Genomic DNA, 24,309 nt, shown 5'->3' with positions numbered 1-24,309 from the left:
AAGGAAAAGGAAAAAAAGAAATCTAAGAAAATTCACAACTCTTAAAAAACCAATTTTATACTTTCACGACTCGTAAACCGTGGAGTAAAAAAAAATTAAAATTTTGAAATGTCCTCGATTACAATCAAAGCTTCTTTCAAGGATGTGTGCGGATTTATTACTCCCAATAATATTTTGGATGTTCATCCTTATAAAGATTTCTTCATCCAAACATTAGCGGTGAATAATAAATACAATTTCTCCTCCCAAAATAAGATTTTTATAGTTTTTTGGAATATTGGCCAATACCCTTTGGAGTTTTACAAACATGTTGTAAAATCCAGAAATGCAAGAAAATAATTTTGTGTTTAAGAAATCTATGCGAAAACACATTTTCAAAACTTCCAATATTTTTTATATATAAAAAGAACATTCAAAACATGTTAGTGTATTGGCCGTATGCATGAAAACAAAAACATTTTTTTTTTAATAAACATTTTTTTTTTTGACGAAAACCGGGTATTTTAAATGCTAGATTTCTATTTTTACAAATAAAAATACACATGCCTTACCCGGTTACTGTTCAAGTGAATTAAATTTCACTTGAACAGTAACAAAATGCAAAAATGCATGCAAAAGCTGGGAATAAAAGGCTTACCTGCTAGACAACGGCTGGAGGCGAAATGGAGGGAGACGACTGGTTACTGCTCGCGAAAGACGTCCCTGCTCTCTGTTCCCGGTGGAGCCAGGTTTGCTGCAGTGCTGGACGTGTTGTAGACACGGTGCTGAGGAGGATAGACTTCTGGTTTCTTGCTCTCTTTTTCTGTTTTCTTGTGAGCTGCCGCTGTCTCTACTGAGCAGAGATGGTTACTGCTGCTATGGATGGCAGGCTCACGGTAAGAAAAGGGGAGTGAGGGCTGGTGCTTACGGGGGATATGGTGGTCATGGTTTGGGGAAGATGGTGTGGGTGTACATGGGCTGCTGGTTTGAGTACAAACAGGGGTTGCTGAGGGAGAAGGGAAGCTTGTGTGCAGAGGGAAAGTCTTGGCTGAGAAAGGGGGAGGAGCGGTGACGGCTGTTGTGGAGAGGGAGAGTTGCGCCGGCTGCCTCTTGGTTGGGAGAGAAAACCGTGAGTTTGTGTTCAGCTAAAAAGGGAAGGTCTTCTGTGTGGGAGCTGAGGGAGGAGAAGAAAAAATCTGCAGAAATTGGGCGAAAATGCTGGTTTTTGGCTGACTTTGGACCCGAATTTCTCCCCCCTTCAGATCATCAAATCCGACTCTATTTATAGGCCGTGGAAGAGGGAAATCTTGTATATATTGGGGAAAAATTGCAGCCCTTGATTCAGTTGGGAAGCATCTTAACCGTTGGCTCAAAGTGTACACCTCGAGCTGCCAAATTTGGCAGCTCAAGGCTGTGAATTGCCCGAGGTGGCCACTTTGAGCCACTCAACGGAGCCGTTTCTAACATTTCCGACCCGACCGGACCATTCTCCGGGATAAAGGGGTTGCATGTGAACATGTTGGTGCACGTGTTGTCAGATTTGGAGGCCACACAAGCAGGAAAACTCGCCTGGAAAGCAGCCACTCAGGCAACTTTTTGAGGAAGAAAGTGAACAGTAAATTAAGGCACATTTTCCAAATTGGTCCCTGGTTTCGGATTTTCTCAACTAAGTCCATAATTGGCCCTTAAACTTCAATATTTATGCAATTAAGCCCCTGATTTGACCCAATAAAAATCCTAAAAATTTTATTTTAGCCCAGAACTTTAATTTCTTCTAATTAAAGCCCAAATTGACTTAAAAATCAATTTTTTCATGCAATCAAATCCTTTATAAATTCAAATAAAAATCCAATGAAGTCCACAAACATCCAAATTTGGGCTTCTCCTCAAAATTCAAATTTTCCTTCTCAATAGGGCTCTCATCCTTCAAGAAAATACTGTCAAAAATCGAATCTTTGTATTTTTAACCTCCTTGACCAATTTTTCTGACCACTTTCTGAGCGCTTCTGCCTCCTGTTATTTTTCTAGCCTCTTTTGGCTATTTATTTTATTTATTTTTGTGGGGACCCAAAAATGGGTTACAACAACTTCAAACAAATAAATATGGACTTACAGACCTTCAAATTGAGCAAGGTTGTACATATAACCTTTTGTTATTAGGTGTGCTTTATACTTGTCTGACTTTGTCATTTTCGTTTAACTTTATCTTGAACACTTATTTAATGTCAATGATCTTTTGTCCTTTTGGTTGCTCCATTAATTTTTAAGTATTGTTTCTTTTAATGACATTAATGCCATCATTCATAGCCTTTTTCCACTTTAATTCTTTTACAACATCTTCAAAAGCTACTAGATTACAATGTGTGCATATAACAAAATAAGTAAATGGTCTTCTTTTAACACGTTATGATATTAATTGTTAAAAAATAAGACACATATAAAGTATTTGAACCTCCCTTCTCTTATTCATCATTAAATTATGCATACATGTCTCTTATATATATAAAGAGATTATAAGATAATAATAAGATTAATCTAGCCTAATCTAAATAAACAAGGATTCTAAATACTAATTTAAAAAGTATTCTAAACACAAATCTTTTTATATAGGAACCCTTCTCATATTAGAATTTACTTATTGAGTAATGCTAATTTCACTAAAAGACCTTTCCATGATGACTACTAGAAAAATGCATCCATTAGACTTATTGAATCCACCCATAGCACCTTTCTTTCTATTTTGACTCATTCAAACATGATTTGATATATAATGCAATGACCATAAATTGGTTTCCCCAAAGCCTTCCATTTGGTTACTTTACATTACTTACTTTTTAATCATAATTATTATACAATGAATGCTATCATGTGACAAAGAGATGAAGACAATTAGGTTAAAGAAGACATGTTTTATTTGTCCTTTCCATTTTAACAGGATAAAAATTCACTCCAAAATAATCTTAAAAAATATATTTATTTTTATATTTTTTATCTTTGTTCCTTCAACCAAACATGTTTACATCACTTCTATCCTAGAACACTAAACAAAGGCAACCTTAAGGTTGTGGACCAAATCAACTATTTTGTTTTTAATTAGATGCATATACAAATAGAGGGCTTGAGGATGGTCTAATTTAAACATAACTAATAAGAATTATATGAGACCAACATATCAAACATTGATCTAGAATGCACTAATTTAAATCATTGTTTGCTTTCGATGACATTAAATCATAAAGTGGATTCTTGATTTAGAGGACATGTTGAAATAATAAGATTATTTTTTTTTAAAGAAAGAAAGAAGAAAGGAACAAGATATTGCTAATATGATCTTAATATTAGTTTCGCAGGTTTTTTTTAGTTAATTTTACATATTTTTAATTTTTTTTCTTTTATTTTATATTAAAAAATAAAAATAAAAACATAAAAATTATGGTTAAATTTTATTTTTTCTATAACTTAATATTTTAAATTTTAAATTAAAAAAATAATGAGAAAAAAATGATTAAAATTAACTTATACTGATCAATTTTTTGAATTTTATAGAGGTTCATAAATATAAAACAATTGGAGTGAATTTAAGTTTTATTTATTTTCCTCTTCTTAATTACTAAGATTGAATGTATAATGTAATTAAAGAGATGCTTTTTTTCTATGGATTAAAGCAGAAAAATGTTTTTGTACTATATTAATTCGATTTGCTATGTCTTTATAAAGTTTTTTTGTTTATTATATCTTTTTACATATGTATGTGACTCTTCTTCGTATTTTTGGATTAAAAACTAAAGAAAAAAAAGATGGCAAGTTTTTACTCGTGGCACCTTTTTCTTTCAAATCTCTCCCTATATTTCTTTCTTTTCATTTCCTTTTTTCCCCTTTTCTTCTTCTCCTTTATATTTCTCCTATCTCTCTTCCCTCTCTCTTCACCTTACATGACTACCAGATTCTCCCTGACCTAATAACTACTACACTCATACTAGCCAACCTTTCATTACTTCTCTTTAGCCTCATAATTTTTATTCCTTTAAACAAAGACAAGTTTGGAATGACATTTGTTAAAAGTATAAATTAACTTGACTTGTTAAATGTGTAACCATTGTCAGGAGTCATCAAAACTCACTAGTAGCTCACCTATAAAAATGAGACAACCACTAATATTGAAGAATGTAATAGTCATTAATGAAGGAAGTGAAGTAGGTACAATAATAGTTGAAATGAAAAAGAAAAGGTAATATGAGCAATGATTTTTTTAGTGTCTTTGTTTTCCTATAAATATGCATGTAATCCGAGTATTTAGATGTGAGGAGTGATCAAGAAAATAAAAAAGAGTTAAAAGAGAAAGAGAGGTTGTGAGGGAGTTGTAATATTTTGTGTGTTTGAAATAATTCTAAATTTAATTTTTATCTGTGTAAATTTTACTCTCTTAGAAGTGCACCACTAGTAACCTCAATTACCCATTCCATCCAATAGTGGTATCAGAACCTAAGAATAAAAAATAGAATGTGTTCTTGATTTTTACCTATAAATCAAAGTGTTCAAATATATATATATATATATATATATATAAAATAAACCATTGCAAAGTACGCAAAGGGACAATCACAATAAATAAAATATCAATCCAAATGAAGTTCAAACGAGCTTCCAAAAGCCTACCAAAGTTTTTTTTAAAAAAAAAATCATTGTTATTGGAGAAGATAACTAGAAATTACAAAAAACTCTAAAAGTTTTATAAATTTTATGAAAACCTCTAAAGTTTTTGAAATTTGTAAAACAACCCAAAACCTTTCTTAAATTTCATAACAAACCCTAAAGTTTCTAAAATTTCAAAAGCAACCCTAAAATTTCTAAAACTTACAAAACAATTCTACCTAACAGAATAAACTCTTCTAGACTCATTAAAAAAAGTCACCTTTTTTCAAAACTTCATTTATAAAGACTTGTTTTAATAAAATCGAAACCAATGGCCTACGAAACCACGCAAGTGCTCATCCTGAATTTGATAAAAGAGAATTATGACAATTGATGCATTCACATGAGAGGCCTACTAGGTTTTCAAGATGTCTTGGATATCATGGAAGATAGTTTCAAAGATGTATTATCTAAGGAAGTTAAAGTATCCTTATCCTTAAAAAAAAAAAAATCATATATTCTGATAAAAGAACTTATTCGTTGAATTTGATGATAAAGTTCAATGAGAGATATCATAAAGTGATCTCTCTAAAGTCCTAGTTTGAGAGAGAGGAGATGTTCTAATCAAGTAGAAGGATGGAGATCATGCTTTCATCTCTAATGTCTATTATTTCAAAAAATAAAGACAAATATATCCAGTCCTGGATACTTAATGGAGAAGGTTATCAAATCAAATTAAAGAATATGTACTTGACACTTGCAGATACTCAAGGGAAGTTGATTACTCGAGTGAAGATGGAGAAGAACAGGATGCGTTCACACTATTCATTATAATATAACAAAGTGTATAAGAAGCATTATTAATTAATGATAAAGATTGGTTTATGACATCTCAGGTATGAATAACTTAATTTAAAAAGTCTAAGATAATTCGAAAGCAATAAGATGGTGAAAGGTCTTCCAAACATTCATAATCCAAATGAGCTTTATAAAATGTGTTCCTAGTAAGTTGCATCTAATTTTTTTTGAAAATAAAGCAAATTGGGGAGCAACTAAGCACTTAAGTTAATGCACACTGATATGTTTGGTCCATTAAATATAAAATTAAATTGAGGAAAGTAATATGTCCTCACTTTCATTAACAAATATAATAAAAGAACTTGGGTGTGTTTTTTTGAAAAGGAAATCAAAGGTATTTGATAACTTCAAAAAGTTTAAAGCCTTTGTTAAAAAAAAAGGTGGCTACCAAATCAAACTGCTTTAATCATATCAAGGTGATGAATACTGTCGCACCCTCGCGGCGGAGCGGTGACTTTCGATTGAATTTCAGGGTCTTTTTTTGTGTAAAGGAGTCACCACCTAGTATTATGGTCACTGGAAACCCTAACAGGTCTTTCAGAGATTCTAAGGCAAGGGATTGGTTGTGTAAAGGGAAGGTATTAGCACCCCTAGTAGGCCTTACCTAAGGTAAGCTGCTTGGTGTTTGGTTTGCTCTATAATTGCTATGGTATTGGTGTTTTCTAATCACATCAATTTTCCTAGGTTTGATTCAAATAAAATTTATTAGGATAGAAATCCAAGGAGATTTCATGTGCTTTGAAAGCTCATTTTTTCCTTAGTATTTTAAAAGTTTGCGACTCGTAAATCGCAAGGAGGAGGGACAAAAAAATTAGAAATCTAGGGTGCAAAAAAACCTTTTTTTTTTAGTATTTTATACTCTCAAGGCTCGTAAACCGTGGAGTAAATTTTTTTTTTGAAATGTCCTCGATTATAATCAAGGTTTCTTTCAAGGATGTGTGCGGATTTATTACACCCAATAATATTTTGGATATTCATCCTTTAAGAAATTTTTTATCCAAACATTAGCGGTGAATAATAGATGAATTCCCCTTACCCAAAATAAGATATTTATAATTTTTTGAATATTGGTCAATACCTTTTGGAGTTTTACAAACACGTTGTAAAATCCAAAAATGCAAGAAAAACAATTTTTGTTGTGTTTAAGAAATCCATGCGAAAACACTTTTTTTTTTAAAAAAAAACTTCCAATATTTTTTGTGTATAAAAAAAAAGACATTCGAAACATGTTAGGGTATTGGCCTTATGCAACACATAAGAAAAAAAATTTGATATATATGTATATTTATCACATTGCGTCAAAAAAACAAAAAAAACCAGGTATTCTAAGCACAAGACTAATATTTTTATAATAAAAAGAATTCAGACCTTAAAATAAACATACCAAAAAAAATCATAAATCACTTTCTCTTTATTTTATTTATTTTATATAAAAAAGTTAGTAAGTCCGGCGGGGTCACTTGCCCAAACAAGTGACCCGGTTGGACAAAAAAAGAAAAAAAGAAAAGGGGTGCAGTTTATAAAATACTGTTCAAGTGAATTAATTCACTTGAACAGTGCAAACTTAAAACAAAAAAATGCATGTTGCGGGGTGAAGACAAAAATAGACCTGGGAACAGAAGCGAAGAAGCTGCAGCGACGTTGAAGGCGTAATGGTTGATCCGTGTTGTCCGTTTCAAATCTTTTCCTCCTGCTCTGTATTTGCGCCTGTTTTTTCTGATTTTTTCTCTCCTCTGCGTCTTCGTCAGTCCCTCTACAACGGGTTCCTGCACTTCCTTCGTCCCTGCTGCGGATCCTGGCGATGAAGAAACTGCAGTGGCGTTAGAAGAGTGATGGTTGCTCGGTCTGTGTCTGTCCTTCTTCTTATGTTTCTGTGTTTGGGTCTACTTATTTCCTCCTTCTTTACTCTGCGCCTCCGTCACTTTCTCTACTGATTCCTAATTTTCTTTTCCCGTTTCTGCAGTTTTTATTTGCAGAAAACTTGGAGCAAAGGCTTCTTTCTTGTTTTCTTTTGTTGTCTCTCTCCCGTTCTCTATTCTCTCCTCTCTTTTCTTATTTTTCTGCTCCCCTTTTTTTTTTTGCTGCCCCCGTTAGGTAATTAGAGGGGCTTATATATAGTCTAAATATGTCTCCATTTAGGAAGGATTCAATGCATTAATCCTAGGATGTAAATCCCTACTGATTTGCAATAAAAAAACGCAAAAGGAAGCTGCAATATTCTGATTTTATGCTGGTGCTTTACGTCTGATTTCTTTCCAGTTTTAGAGGAGGCTGTGGCTATTTTCTTTCCTTCCATAGGGCCAACTGCTCCCTTTGGAATGAGGCAAGAAAAAACATGGTTGCAGCTCCAAAATTCAAGCATGATGATAAAGGAAAAACAACAGGAATTTGCAGCGAAAAAAGGAAAGAAATCGGATGGAGGGTGCAGCTGCAAAGTCTCATTTTCCTTATTTCAGTGTGGAAAAAATCCAGTCCTTTATGATGATCCAGCCCCCTTTCCAGCTTTCAATATCCTTCTTCAATTAAATCCCTCATTTTAACAATTTTCGATTCAGTCCTTGGTCCAAAAAAAAATCCTTCGAATCAGCCCCGCGAACTTGGGCTATATCCTTCCCGCGGCAGAATTTTCTGCCTTTACGTTAAATATTCAAATGGGAATATCTTGAGCTTCTGATATCGGAATCAAGTGCTTCAAAAGCCAAAATTATTCTACGCATCTAGGACTACAACTTTGATGAAGGAGTCGAAGTTAGATAAAATCTTTTTACAGAACATAATCTAGTAGTAATGTGGTTGGTCAAAAGGGATCTCCAGGTCTAAACTCAAAAAACTAACGAATACTGAGAATCCTGATATGACTGAGAGTACAAACTAAGAACAAAAAATCACAAAACTAGGCCAAAAATAGAGTTTTTTTAGTGCAGACTCGGGTCAATATCCTTGTCGCGGCAGAATTCTCTACCTTCACGTTAGATATTCAAATGGGAACATCTTGAGCCTCTGATATCGGAATCAAGTGATTCAAAATCTCAAATTCATCTACGCATCTAGGACTACAACTTTGATGAAGGAGTCGAAGTGAGATAAAATCTTTTTATAGAACAAAAACTGACAGTAATCTAGTTGGTCAAAAAGGTTCTTAATCTGACAATGTTGAGAATCTTCCCTAAGAAATATGATCCCTAGGACCTAATGAAGGTGTACATTAATTTTTTAACATGTCATGAGTGACAAAATATACCTAGGATGGTCAGATATCGTATGAAGCCAAGTCAGAATCAGAGCCTAAGTTGGAACAAAAAATTGCCACAGCAGCAGAACCATTTTTTAGTGCAAATTCTGAAGGATTTATTCAACCTTAAAGACCAGATAAAAAAGGAACGAATTCAACATTATGAAGACTCCTGATCAACCTAAAAAAAAACCTGATGATTTTGGTAGCAAAGGGGAAGGATAGAAAAAAAACAGAAAACAGATCAAACAAGGCTTTTGAAAAAAAATATTTCTTTTTGTGTTTTTGTCAATTTTCTGGCGAACATGAGCTAAACTCCTATTCTTTGTTCAAAAAAAGTATACACCATCTCCAGCACGTGGGGGTCCGAAATTGAGTAACAACAAATACAAAGCAAGAAAATTTAAAGAATTCCTCAAGTAGAGAGGAATTAAGCATATGTACACTCCAACCTACACTTCTCAACTAAATGATGTTGCTAAGAGAAAGAATCACACACTCCATAACATGGCTAAAATCATGGTAAAGGAAAAGTCATTGCCTAAATGTTTTTGGGATGAAGTAATTTCATGTAAAGCTTATCTATTCAATAAATATCCCACATAAGTTTAAATAATAAAATTTCATATGAAGTATAGAGCACTCATTAAGCCAAGTATGAGTCATCTTCAAGTTTTTAGATGTATTGCATACGCCAAAATTCCAAGTGTGAAAAGAACTAAGCTTGATGATAAAAGGGATAATTTTTTCTTTATTCAATATGGTGATAGAATAATGTGATGCATGTTGTACAATCTCATCACCAATAAAGTGTTATATAACAAAGATGTTATTTTTAAGAAAAAAAATGAACTATAAAGAAAGGATCACATTGAATCTTCTAGAAATACATAATTAACTATTGAAGAAGAGAAACTAACTCAATTAATAGAAGAACAACCAAAAAGAGTTCACTTTTCAATACAAATACATAAGACTCCACACTTAGGACTAAAAGTATTTTTTGACAAGAGACCAAGAAGGATTTAAAACTTGGAATAATTTAATGAGGATACAAAACTCATACAGGGTGATGAATACAATTTATTTTGTCTATAAACGAGTTATGGCCGAGTTAATTTTCAAGAAGTTAACAAATAAGAAAAATAAAAAAAGTGCAATGGATGAAGAAATTAGATCTGTTAAAAAGAACAACACATGGAAGTTGACTACTCTTCTAAAAACACACAAGACCATTAAATTCAAGTAGGTTTACAAGACAAAGAAGAATGCTTAAAGAGAAGTTTAGAGGTATAAGGCTATGCTTGTCATAAAAAGGTGCAAGCAAAAAAAAAAAAAAAAAACTCATCATAATGAAGTATTTTCCCTAGTTTCCATATTTAAGGCCAATAAATTATTGATTTCACTAGTTGTACATTACAAATGAAAAATTTACCAGATGCACATTAAATCAAAATATCTAATTGGGGTCCTTGAAGAAAAAATCAATATTGATTAGTCATTTGGATATATAAAGAAAGGCTATAAAAATATATTGTATAAGCTAAAGAAAGCCCTATATTGATTAAAGCAAGCTCCGCATGCATTGAATACTAGGATCGCTGATTATTTCATGAAGAATGATTTTGAAAAGTGTCCTATAAATATGCATTATATATGAAGAGGAAGTCAAATAAAAGCATTTTGATTGGTTGCTTATATGTTGATGATTTAATATTTATTAGCAACAATTCAGATATGTTTGGTGCTTTTGAGAAAAGCATGGTCAATGAATTTAAGATGTCAAATATAGGCTAGATAACTCATTTCCTTAGCAAAAAAGTTCTATAAGCAAAAAAGAAAAATCTTCATCTCTCAATACAACTATGCAAAAGAGATTATAAAGAAGTTTGGAATGGAAAAGTATAACTCTTTGACAACTTGAGTTGACACAAGATTAGATTTAAAAAATAATGTGAAAAGAGATATAGATCCTATATATTTCAAAAGTGTAATTAAAATCTTTAGGTACTTGACTTATACTATACCAGATATATCATGTAAAGTTAGGCTAATTAACAGGTACATGAAGACCCTTAACTAATCTCATCTAAAAAAAATTAAAAGGATTCTTTGGTTTATAAAAGGTTCTCTTAATAATAGTTTGTTCTACACACAAAGTGAAGATTTCAAGCTTATTGGCTACTCTAATACTGATTTGGGACGTGACTTGTATAAAAGAAAAGGCATAGCTAGGTTCACATTCTTCATGGGAGGCATATCATTTACTTGGTTCTTTACACTATTATTATACGAAGCTGAGTATGTTGTTGCTAGATTAGTTACATGTCATGGTAATTGGTCAAAGGAATGTATTAAAGTTTTTCAAAATTTCCACAAGAAAATCTTATATAATTATACATAGATAGTCATTATGTGATTGCTTAATAAAAGAACTCAACATACTATAAAAGAAGCAAACACATTGATACTCGATACCATTTCATCCAAGAACATGTGAAAAATAAAGAAATTGAGTTGGTATCTTACATAACTTATGATCAAATTACTGACATATTCATAAAGTTATTCAAGTATGATGTGTTTACAAGAATATAGAACATGTTTGGAATGATGATGTCAAAAGAGTCAAGTTCAAAGGGAATGTTAAAAGTATAAATTTACTTTCTAAGTGTGTAATCATTGCCCAAAAGTCATCAAAATACACTAGTAGTTCACCTACAAGAAAAAGACAGCCATTAATATTAAAGAATGTAGTAGCCATTAACGAAGGAGGTAGAGTAAATTGGAAATTGGAAATTGGAAATGTTTGTAATGGCCATAACACATCCATAAATATCATTAAATCATTCCTTGTTTTCTTAAAATTGTCAAAATGGAATATATGAAGTTCTCAAAAAGTGTTTAGTGTCATAAATTTTTATTGTTTAGGCCAATAAGCTATACTTGCAAATCATTACTTAGGTCTTGAGTTACAGACGTGATCGATTGAAATATCATGGCATGCTAACCAAAATAATTTTCAACATTATGGGAGTTCACACATAAATCTTATATGCATTGCTTTATTAGACATGTTATCCATAATTTAAACATATTAATTTTGATATAAATGCTAGTAGAAGGAAACCTTGATTAGCAATTAAAAATAAGGAAGCTCAAAAACTTGGAGGTATGTGCTACTAGATTTGTCATGCTTTCTGTTTTACATTTTATGAAAGTTAGCATGCATAACCCTAACAAGGATATCAGGTTAGATTTTTAATTGATTAGTTGCAGTTTGAAAATCAGACCCCTTACATGGATTACAAAAATTTTGATTAATTTTATTGGAGCACTGCATAATAAAATCCTAGCTAATTATTCATAGGTTTTGGCACTCTGATATGATGACTTGACGTTTCATTTGCCAATTTCAGTTATTAATCCTTGTTATGAAAAATAACTGTCCAGATATCAAGTCATTTTTTCTCTCTCCATTTCACCCACTTCTTGCCTGTTACTGGTTAGTTAATGATCACTAGATTCATCACCTATGTTCCACTAGGCTTAGCCTTTCATCTGTATTTTGTCATAATCTGGGCGCATTTTCCATTTTCAGGAAGGCTCTTTAGGAACACATAGAGTAACCTTTTTCCTTGTCTTTTGTTACCAGCAGCTCAGGAAACTGCAGAACTACTCTATATTTTGGTTTTATACTGGATGGAAAGCATTTTTATCACTAGATTCCACTTTCTTTTTTCTTGCAACTGTGCAAGGAAATGCACACATGATAACTTGGGTATAGGTTTATATTGGTTTCTAGTTCGTGTTGTAGGTTTTTCATAATATGCTTTTAACTTTATCTATGAAGGTTTTCATGTTTCTTTGGAGTGTTTTTGTCATTTTCTGTCAACTTTGTTGTTTTTGACACTGAACTTGTTAGTTTTGTCAGAAAGATTAGTTGATGCTACAGCATGCCAAATCACTTGAATTTTACAGTCAATGTACATTCCTTTTTTCTTCCTTTTCCAAAACTTTTGCTGAAAAACTCTCACCGTTACACCATTGTTCCTGAAACTTTTCTCGTTTGCCAAGTAAATAACTTTAGAGTTTCTCTGTGTGTGATATATGATTATACACCCACACCTAAACCCAAACCAGGTACATTAATAGATAGATAGATAGATAGATATATTTTATCTCTGCATGTAAAACGCACCCACACACCCACACCCACACCCACACCCACAGACATGGATAGATGGATAGAGAGATGTTTATAATTGTAGAAAGGGAATAAGACATGGATTGATAGATGTATGCACTTAAGTGATCGTACCCTGTGCGTTTAGTTACCACCATCTCCTATATCTTAAATTAGACAAGAAAGAAGCAAATAATTTTCTTCATTATCTTTGGTTGTGACAGAGGATGGCCAAATAAAAAAGGCTAAACTGCTTAGTAGTAAAACATTCTTGTGTATATTAGCCATCATACACCAGAAGCTAGCAAAATTCTTAGTGCTAAAAAATTCATCTTTATACACTAGAAGCTAGCAACAGTAAGATATATTTGAAGATTTTCTATTTCTAATGATCAGTTATCTACTTATTATTATATTGATCTTGTCATGTTCTTTTACTTGTATTTGGCCTTTCGAGATGCTTTTGCTGCCCATGTGGTTAAAATAATTATATCCTATTTAAATCTGAGCCATATAATGTCTTTTTGTCAGGATATTGTGCATATCTTGATGTAGAGAATGCAATGGACCCTTTACTTCATGAATCAATGGGCCTAAACACAGAAAATCTTCTTATTTCACATCCAGATTGTGCTGAAAATTTGCTCAGTGTAGTCGATACTCTGACTAAAAGTGGTTCTGTAGATGTTATCGTGGTGGATAGTGTAAGTAATTAATTCTCAAGCAGACACTCCCACACACACATCTTTGTGTCCATGACCTTGCCCTGTTATCAATAGTTATTGTAACCTTTTGTTGTAGCTTTTTGATCCCTTATAAATTGCACTTGTGGATCTCTATGTTTGTCCTTTTCTATTTTATCTCAGTCATCGTTCTTGATACCGTTCCAGGCCTTTTGTTAACAGGTTGCTGCACTTGTCCCCCAACATGAGATTGATACTGTGGTAGGAGGCACCTTTGAAGATATACAATCACGATTAATGACCCAAGCACTACGAAAGATCAATTATTCATTATGCCAATCACAAACTCTCATTATTTTTCTTAATCAGGTTGAGTTCTAGACTTCCCGCTAAAACATTTCAAATATTCTGTACGGATGCTGTAAACAGTAACTTATGGGGAAAATAATATTCACCAATTGTTATTGTTGTCTTTATCCAGGTTAGAAAAAGTTTAAAATCAGGGCGTGCAGAAGAGGTCACATGTGGCGGAAATGCCTTGAAATTCTATTCAGCTGTGCGTTTGAGAATGATCAGAACAAGACTGCTCAAGATCACTGAGGACAGGGTATATTCTTTAGCGCCATTGCTAACATGTGACCTGAATAAATTCCAGTGTCATGTTCCTCATAGATATGTTCTTTGCATAAGCACCTAATTGTGGTTATTTATTTCACGACCCAAATCCCGGATCCATGACCGGCACATAGGCAAGGTTCCCCTTCAAGGTTCCAAACCTATGCGAACCCAAATTTACATACAATCCTTTAAACAACTCAATCAGAGTTTAACGCAGCATTAACAACAAACTAACTTCATAATATAATGTAATTGTCTTAATACAAGAGTTAATATAATTTCATAGTTTTGGAGCACTAACTTGATAAAAAAAAGAAAGTACAAATTACAATAAAAAAGCAGGTTCGGAAGGTTCAATAAAAGTGACCTGCTATCAAGCTATAAGCCTGAAAAGAATAAATAATGAGAGGGTGAGTTCAACAACTCAGTGAGTAGATAATGTTCAATATACACACACGAGATAATATAACAATGAGAATATATATACAATTATGGCTTTAGGTTCTTATATAAAAGTTTCTCAAATAGGCCATAACAAGAAGATCATATGGTAAAGTTTGTCAGAAAATCAAAATGCAATGAGCATGAGGCTCCGTACTGTGGAATGATCAGTCCACACAGGTTGGTGACTCCCCTGACCAACTAGTGTTCAGATACGATGTGCACAAAGACTAACACTACCCTGTTAGCATGGGTATTCTGACTGATATACTATAGGTTCATAATCATAATCTAACAAACATATTCATAGCTTAAAACTCAACTCATGACATCAATCAAATGAGGAGCTATCAATTCAAAATTCAATTCATATTGGTTCATATCAAGAAATCAGATTCAATAATTGATCATGCTTTATCATATCAAGGATAATAATCGCGCGCGCGCACACACACACACAGATATATATATATATATATATATATATATATATATATATTATTCAAGAAACATGATCCAATTCATATTAACAAATCAAATATTTATAATATTTCTCATGCATATGGAAAATTATTCACTCACCTGACTCAAAAGTAGACACCGAAGAAAATCCTACTAACATCCCGCCGGTAGAATATCAGGATTATCTGAATACAAAGGAATGATTTTCAAGAACGACTCGAAAGAACATTTAACCTATTTAATAAACTTAACTAAGGGTGTATACCATAACCCTATATGTTTTTTGAACTAAATAGTTAATTTTCTCAAAATCCAAATCTAACGGTTTTCCCGAAATCTAATCCATAATAAAAACAACTAATAGAATTGGTAATAATTCACTAAATTACCCTTAATTATTCATCAAACTAATCTGAAAAATCTAGTATTGCAGCTAGGGACTAATCTGAAATTTTTCTATATTTTTTAGGGCCGAATTGTAATTTTCATCTAATGGAGGACCAAACTGAAATTTGTCATAAATCCATGAATATACTGAAATTCTGACCTTAATTAATCCTCAATTCTGTCCAGGATGTATCATTATACTCCAGGGATCATTCTAGAATTTTACCAAATTTTTAGGGTCAAACCGTACTTTTTGTCAAATTGAAGGACTAAAATTGAAAGTGTTAAATTCTCTTATCTATAGAGTAATTCTGTCCATAATTCATATGTTATTCTGTTCAGAATCTCGGAATATGCTCCAGGGACCAATTTGTAATTTTCCAAAGTTTGGGGACTAAACTGTAATTTCCTTAAATTGAGGGACCAAATTGAATTTTTGTCATCTTCAAAACCTCAAACCCAGAATTTTAACAAATCACCTACTGTTATCCCCTGATTTTTAACACAAATTCACCATTCAAACAAAACTATAACTCAAAATCATCACAATCTTCCATAATCAACTTAATAATCAATTACCACAACAATCAATCCCCATCATTCAATTTAATTCATCAATTTAAACCAAAACACAAATTCTCAAAACCCTAACATTCATCAAAATGAAATTAAAGCTTAATTAACATAGTATACACATTAAACAACCTAAATCTTACCTTTTTATTTATTTCCTCCAAATCTCTTCCTTTTTCCCTTATTTTCCCTTCTTTTCTCCTCCTCTTCTTCTTCTCCCTTCTCTCTCACAGTTCTGCTCTCTAATTTCAGATCCTTCTTTTTTTTTTCAATTTATATATATTAAATTTGTTGAATTATTACAATACCCCTTATTCATTTATTCCAACTTTTAAGCTTCAAGGGCTTTATTGTATTTTCCAACTCATTTATTTCAAAACATTACAATTTATTTCATATTTGCTTGAAAATCTGGTGGAGTTTCTAAGCTTTGTATACAAGTGACAAATTTGTAGATGGACAAATAAGATATTGTTGGCTTATAATGGTCTAGGATTCTGCATGAATTTCCAGACTTTCCGTCATGTTTGTCCTCTATCTTGTTTACCTTGATTGATCTGTGTTCCCTGCTTTAAATTTCATTTTTTTTTCTTTCCAATTTACCTTCTATCATACTTTTCCTCATTCTCAAGCTTTTGTGTTAGTTAACAATAAAAAAATTTATTGTTAGTTTCCTTGAACTGATTGATCAAGTCTTTCACGTTCTTGTTGTTGTTTTGCTCTGTTAAATAATGCCATGTTTTTTCAGATAACCGGTCTTGGGGTGTGTGCACAAGTGGTGAAAAATAAACTAGCTCCTACTATGACGAAAGCTAAACTTGAGATACACTTTTGGGAGAGGCTTTTGCTTAGAATCTGAGGTCTTAGAATTAGCTTGCGAGCACATTCTCATCAAGAAAGAAGGAAGCAGCTATGTCATTTGGCAGAAGGGTATTTCGCAATGAATGTGTAGCTGAACAAGTACTTAATGGAAAATGAAGGGGTTCATGATTATTATAGAATGTAATTATATAGGAACTATTGTAGTCATATTCTTATGTGGTAATCTCCACCTTTACTATTGTATATTGCCCTACTCATATATATAGAAAGGGTTGGCTAACCTATTAGGTTAAGCGTCCTAATTATTCTCAACTTGGTATCAGAGCTCCTAATTTTTTCTCTCTTTGCAGTCGGCCCTAATTTTTCTCCCCATGGACTCTCCTCTTGCTGTCGCCGTTGCCATCTCTCCCTCCACCGGTGCTGCATCATCACCGGCTAGCCTCTTCCTACTGCTGGCCGAGAAACAACTTCAACACCTCCGAATTCTGATTTTTCTTCTCATGACTCTGCCGTTCCTTGGCCTCTCATGGGAACACAATCTACAACAATGGTTCCTCTATCAAACACCCACCATGTTGTGTCGTTGAAACTTACGAACACAAACTATCTTTATTGGAGAATGTAGATGAAGCCATATCTCCTTGGTCAAGGTGTTTTCACTTTGTTGACGGCTCCTTGCCGTGTCCTCCATCTCATATGATTGATGCTTCGGCTGGTTCTTCTTCTGCCATCAACCCCTCTTTTCTTCGTTGGAAGCAACAAGATCAACTTATTTTGAGTGCTCTACTCACCTCTCTTTCCGTGGATGTGCTGCATCTTGTAGTAGATTGTTCTACTTCACATTGTGTTTTGGCGCACGCTTGAGAAGGCACTTGCCTCTCCATTTAATTCCCGGATCAATGCAACTACATGGATCCTTTCAAGACCTTTGGCAAGGTGATGCATCGGTTAGTATGTATATGCAACAAGCCAAATCGTTATTTGACGAATTGGCTGCTGCTGGTCGCCCAATGTCCCTTGAAGATTTCAATCTCTATGTGTTTTGTGGACTTCGCAGTGAGTTCAAAGACTTGGTAACTAGTCTCATAACCAAGGCTAAACCGCTATCATATGTTGATCTTCATAGCCATCTCCTTACCCATGAGTTTCTGCACAAGAATTCCTTTCACTCCATGGCTGTCGGTTTATCCTCTTCATCACTGCTGTCTTCTTCTTCTCTGCCGCAGCAGCCACCATTGCTGCCAACACCTCCGAATTCTGCTTATTATGCCATGACTAATCACAGCAGAAACAGGGGACGTTCTAGAGGTAATTGGCGCTCAAACACCAACAGATTTCAGGCCCCAAACAGAGGTCACTCCGCTACAGATTGGAGGCAAAATCAGTGGCAGAACAGGCGCACCTTTGCTGCAGATTTCCGGCCAAATCAGGGGCAGTGGTCTGGACATGTCCATTGCCAATTATGTTCCACTTCTGGCCATTCAGCTCTTCAATGCTATCAGTTTCACAGCAGCACACAGCAGCCCTCTGCTCACCTTGCTGTTGCGAATGATTCTGCTACAACGACTTGGTTTCCCGACACCGGCACGAATCAACATGTGACGCCTGATCTTGCAACTCTAACTGATTCTGCTCCTTATCTTGGTAATGATTTCTTGCATGTTGGTGATGGTAAGGCCCTTGACATATCCCATGTTGGACATACTACTTTATATTCCCCCAAACGCTTGTTTACATTGACTAATGTTCTTCGTGTGCCTCACATTACCAAACCGTTGTTATCTGTTCAGAAATTCTGTCGTGATAATCATGTTTATTTTGAATTTCACGATTATGTGTTTTACGTGAAGGATCTCTTCACCAAGGAAGTTCTTCTTTCCGATCGGAGTCATGATGGTCTTTATGTTCTCTCCGAGTCCTCGGCTACGTCAGTTCCTCAAGCTTTTTGGTCTCCTTGCATTTCCGCGACTGCCGACTTGTGGCATCATCGTTTAGGTCATCCAACTCCTCGCATTCTAAATTTGTTAGTTTCTGATAATAAAATTATTTGTACGTCTAAACGGATCTTTTACTCAATATCAAGCATGTCCATTAGGCAAGTCATCCCGTTTGTCATTACGACCGACGGGTCACAAAACTTCTACCTCACTTGAATTAATTTTTAGTGATGTTTGGGTCCCTGCTCTAATGTTTTCTTCTGATGGTTTTCGTTATTTTGTTATCTTTGTTGAAGCGGCACACTAAATATATCTGGTATTATCCGCTTGTTGCAAAAATCTGATGTATTTTCCACGTTTCAACGTTTTCAGACACTTGTTGAGCGTCAGTTTTCTCTTAAAATTAAATCTGTTCAAACTGATTGGGTGTGGTGAATATCGTAAATTAAATAAATTTTTTCAAACAATTGGTATTCATCATCAATTAATTTGTCCTCATACTCATGAACAAAATGGCATAGTTGAACGTCGTCATAGACATATTGTCGAAACTGGCCTAACCCTCTTAGGCCAGTGTAATGCCCCATTGCGTTTTTTGGAACTATGCTATGGAATCATCTGTCTATCTTATTAATCGCATGCCTAATCCTGTTCTTCAAAATAAATCTCCTTTTTGCGTGTCTGTTTCATCGCACTCCTGATTATAACTTTCTACGCACTTTTGGGTGTCTTTATTTTCCATTTTTACGTCCATATCATGCTTATAAATTAGATTTTTGGTCTTCTCCTTGTGTGTTTTTAGGCTATAGCTCGTCTCATCTTGGTTATCGTTGTCTTGATTTAAAGTCTGGTCGTGTCTATGTCTCCCGTCATGTTCGTTTTTTCATGAATGTGTCTTTCCTTTTAAAAAGTCTAAACAGGTAACAACACCCCCTGGTTCCCCCCACTCCACCTACCTATCTTCCATCACTGCAACCCCCTTCCTGTTTTCAGCCTCTTCCTTCCCAACTCGGCAAAACACACAACCCACCTTTGCCCCTTGCCGTAACCCCCAGCTTACTCCCCTGCCCGTTGATTCAACCGAACCTGCCTCACCACCCCACACAGCCATACTATCACCACGTGCTTGTCTTTCCAATGATTATTTGTGCAGGAACAGGTTCTGAATTGCAGGATTCAGTAGCGGCACAAACCTAGCACCTCCCCGGCTTCACCTCCTAGTCTGCAACTTTGTGTTGATCTCTCCTCTTATCCTCTTCAGCACATTCCAGGTACAGGTGCTGCTACTCCATATCCAGCTGCTCCTAAACACCCCATGGTTCTTCGTCCGAGACAGCCCAAGACAGCACTGATCACCACCACGGCAGCCACCCCTGTTGCTTCTGTCAGTCGGGTAACTTCTCCTCCCTCGCATAAGCCACTTATTTTTCCTGATGCTAACAGATATGAGGCGTGGCATAATGCTATGCGAGAGGAAATTCAGGCCTTACGCGCAAACAAAACATGGACTTTAGTGTCGTTTCATCCGTCTATGAATGTTGTTGGTAGCCGATGGGTCTACAAAATTAAACGTAGATCTGATGGTAGCATTGAGAGGTATAAGGCGCGCCTGGTTGCTAGGGGCTTCACTCAGCAAGAAGGTATTGATTACTCAGAAACTTTTAGTCCTGTTATCAAACAGGCAACAGTCCGCTTAGTGTTCTCCATTGCAGTTTCGAGTGGTTGGAAAATTCATCAGCTTGACATTCATAATGCATTTCTAAATGGAGTCCTTGATGAAGAGGTTTACATGAAACAACCTCCAGGTTTTGTTGATTATGCACTCCTAGGTCATGTATGTCGATTGCATAAATCTCTATATGGGTTAAAACAGGCTCCACGGGCTTGGTACACTCGTCTGAATGATTTTATATTATCCATTGGTTTTCGTGCTTCTAAAGTGGATACCTCATTGTTTATCTTCTCGGTTGGTAGTGATATTTGTTATCTTTTGGTTTATGTTGATGTTATTATGCTTACGGGTAATAATGGAACTCTGCTACAACGACTCATTCAGCTATTGAGCTCAGAATTTAAACTTCGGGATTTAGGTGATGTTCATTATTTCTTGGGTATTGAAGCGCAGTGTACTGGTCTGGGACTTATGCTTTGTCAACATAAATATACACTTGATATCCTCACACGAGCTGGTATGTTATCCTGTAAACCAGTTGATACTCCTATTTCGGCATCCAAAGCCACCATTATGTCGGATCCATTGTTTTCTGATGCTACTCGTTTTCGGCAACTTGTTGGTGCTCTCCAATATCTCACTTTCACACGCCCGGATATTTGTTTTGCTGTTAACCGGGTCTGTCAATTTATGCATGCTCCTACAGAATCCCATTGGGCTGCCGTGAAACGCATCTTGCGTTATCTCTGTGGTACGACATCACATGGTTTACATATTACTCGCAGCTCTTCCTTTGCTTTACACGGTTTTACAGATGTAGATTGGGCTGGTAGTATTGAGGATAAAAAGTCTACAGGTGGTTATCTTGTGTTCTTTAGTCAGACACCAATTTCATGGAAATCGAGTAAGCAACGCACTGTTGCTCGTTCTTCGACGGAAGCTGAGTACAAAGCCTTAGCCGATGGCACGGCTGAAGTTATCTGGCTTTAGTACTTGTTAACGGATCTTCAGATTCCGACTCCTTCTGCCCCTATTATCTGGTGTGACAACCTTGGTGCCACATATTTGTCCGCAAACCCTATATTTCATGCTCGCACAAAACATATTGAGATTGATTATCATTTTGTCCAAGATAGAGTTGCGAAGAAGGAGATTCAGATTCGTTTTATTTTCTCTCAGGATCAACTTGCCGATGTCATCACTAAGCCACTTCTTGCTGCTTCATTTACTGGTCTTAGATTCAAGCTTCGGGTTGATCCTCCACCCTCAGCTTGAGGGGGCGTATTATAGAATGTAATTATATAGGAAATATTGTAGTCATATTCTTATGTGGTAATCTCCACCTTTACTATTGTATATTGCCCTACTCATATATATAGAAAGGGTTGGCTAACCTATTAGGTTAAGCCTCCTAATTATTCTCAACTATGATCAAATTAATAGTTGCAAAATTAAGGGAAAAAATATTTCAGAGGAAGATGGAACCGTGAGAGACAAATGATTTGCTCAAAGGAATCAGGTAAAAGCGAAACAGAAGTGGCTCCAAATCGGCTTCTAGCTGCATAAACTGTGAAACTAGCCACATAAGAATTTGAATAATCATTGGCACTGGAGCTTTATTTGTGAGACCTGAAGGTGTTAAAATTAACCGTGCATTGACAGAAGATCTTTTCCAGTTGGGCACATGAGATGGTAAACGATAGGAAAACCATTTCTCCGATACGAGGTTGACAGTTTATTCAGGGAAGATTACGTAAGCCTAGCTTTCCCTCAAAGTCTGTCTTGTTCATCAATGCTTGTACCTCTCTGGCTTTCATGTGCTGTATTAAGAGAATTAGTCAGGTAATTGCAACGAACTCGATTGCAATTTAATTTAAGAAACATCATTCTTCCATTGCAAAGCTGTATTATTATTAGTTATAAACATTAATGTAATTTTCTCAGACATGCTTCTCGATTCATCACTCTTGGCTTGCTCTCTTTAATATAAACCTGCATCTAGCATTAATGTTGCCGGCCAATTCTGTACGCCAATGTATAACAATTTTCTTTTAATTAATCATTTCTTGTGTTAAATTTAACACCAGATTTTTCGAGTCTTTAATTGATTTCTCTTATTTAGTGCGTGTATTAAGATTGAGATAGAAATAAATTTTTTTTTTAAGTGTTTTTGTACTCAAATGTTTTTTTTTTCTATAAATACTTTTAAATAATATTATTTTTATTTATTTTTATTTTTTAAAACTAAAAAAAAATACAGCCCCCAAGTCTATCATGATCTGTGCTTGTCATCTAAGTAAAAAACATTACCTTAGCCGCATGGGCATGTTTCCGAGTTCAACAGGCTAAATTCAGTGATTGCTTGACTTAAAAAGATATTTTCTGAGCCGAAGTTTTTGATCGTTTTTCCACACAATTTTATGGCATGGATCGAAACTGCCAAGGCAGTATCGTTCTCGATCATCTGCTCATCGCAACTTGAAGTGAATATACATTCTTTAATTGATAAAATCATATTATCATTTAGAATATATATACACGTAAAACTTAAAACCATATAATATTTATTTAAAAATGGAGAAATTCATACAAACATATGCAAGGGATGGTCATGCCTTGAAGCAATTTGCTTACTGTATTAGACATATGCCCATGTTCTTACTACACAAAATCACTAGCAATTTATGGATGTGGGGCAAACGCTTTTTTTCTTCTGTTTTTTTTTAATTTATAATCATATTAAGAAACGCACCTATATGCAAGGGAACGATCGATTTACTCTATATATACAGCTAGAAGAGGCAATATGACACCATTGAGGGATTTTGGAAGGGATAATTCTTTTGTACTGTAAGAGGCAGATGTTGTCGAGACGTAATGAATCGTCTAATCTACAAATTACAAAAAAGAGGATTGTATGAGGACTAAAAAAAAGCAAATAATAAAAGGAAAAAAAAAATTTCTAAATAAAAACAAACCAGCACTACCATACTCTTGTTGGTTTATGACATTTTCCTTCAATTTTTTGTCCTCCGAGCCAAGTTGGCATCCCTAATGTGGATAGGAATCATCTCATTTGGCAACACAAAATAATCCAAGTGAAAAAAAGTTTCCAGTAAGCAAAACTCTAATTAGGGTACGTGTGTTTGTGCGGCCTAGCCACATTTTTCAGTAAATTTGAATTTATTTTTTATTTCATGTTAACATTTTTAATTTTATTTTTAATGTATTTTTTTAAAAATATATTTTTTAAAAAAATAATCTCTGTGATAAAAATGACATGTTTTGCAGTGAAGAAAATTGTCAAGTGTACACATGAATTTTAACTTGAACGTTTAGTAATTGCCCTAAGAAATGCTCTTAAATGGTGCAGATATGTGAGACAACTCGTAGTGGTTGTGAAGAATTTAGGCCGTACAGGATGCGACTAATATGTCTGGTTTTTAGAGGAAACTGACAGCCAGAAAAGGATAGTTAATAGTTCTCAAGACATTTCAAAGCTATGTATAGATAAGGTCCCAGTCGAAAAGCTGTTTAGATGTGCATTAATGGTTCAAGTTAGCATTTCCAATTTGTAGAAAATATCCATCGATCCACAGTAGTTAATTTGCAGTTCAATGAATTTGGCACTATGGATTGGAGAATTCTTATATATGCATCCACAGCAAGATGCAAGTCGTCGACCTAGGAGTTAATTTGTTGATGATATTGTGGGGCTCCCTTTTCTCTATAAAAAGGAAGGTAAGAAAGGGAGTTTGGCAAACATAGTTGCAATCTCTCTTTCATAGTTTATTCCTTAAGCATGGCTAGATCAAATATAGCTGGCA

At 34.5% G+C, this 24,309-nt stretch overlaps 1 pseudogene; it reads left to right on the top strand.

Moving 5' to 3' along the window:
• Positions 1–662: 662 nt before the first annotated feature.
• Positions 663–23,939, top strand: LOC140954732 (DNA repair protein recA homolog 2, mitochondrial-like; annotated as a pseudogene).
• The last annotated feature ends 370 nt before the right edge of the window (positions 23,940–24,309 follow it).

The sequence above is a fragment of the Populus alba genome, chromosome 16 (assembly GCF_005239225.2).
Source record: "Populus alba chromosome 16, ASM523922v2, whole genome shotgun sequence".
Taxonomy (NCBI): Eukaryota; Viridiplantae; Streptophyta; class Magnoliopsida; order Malpighiales; family Salicaceae; genus Populus; species Populus alba.
This window is presented reverse-complemented; position numbering and strand designations above follow the sequence as displayed.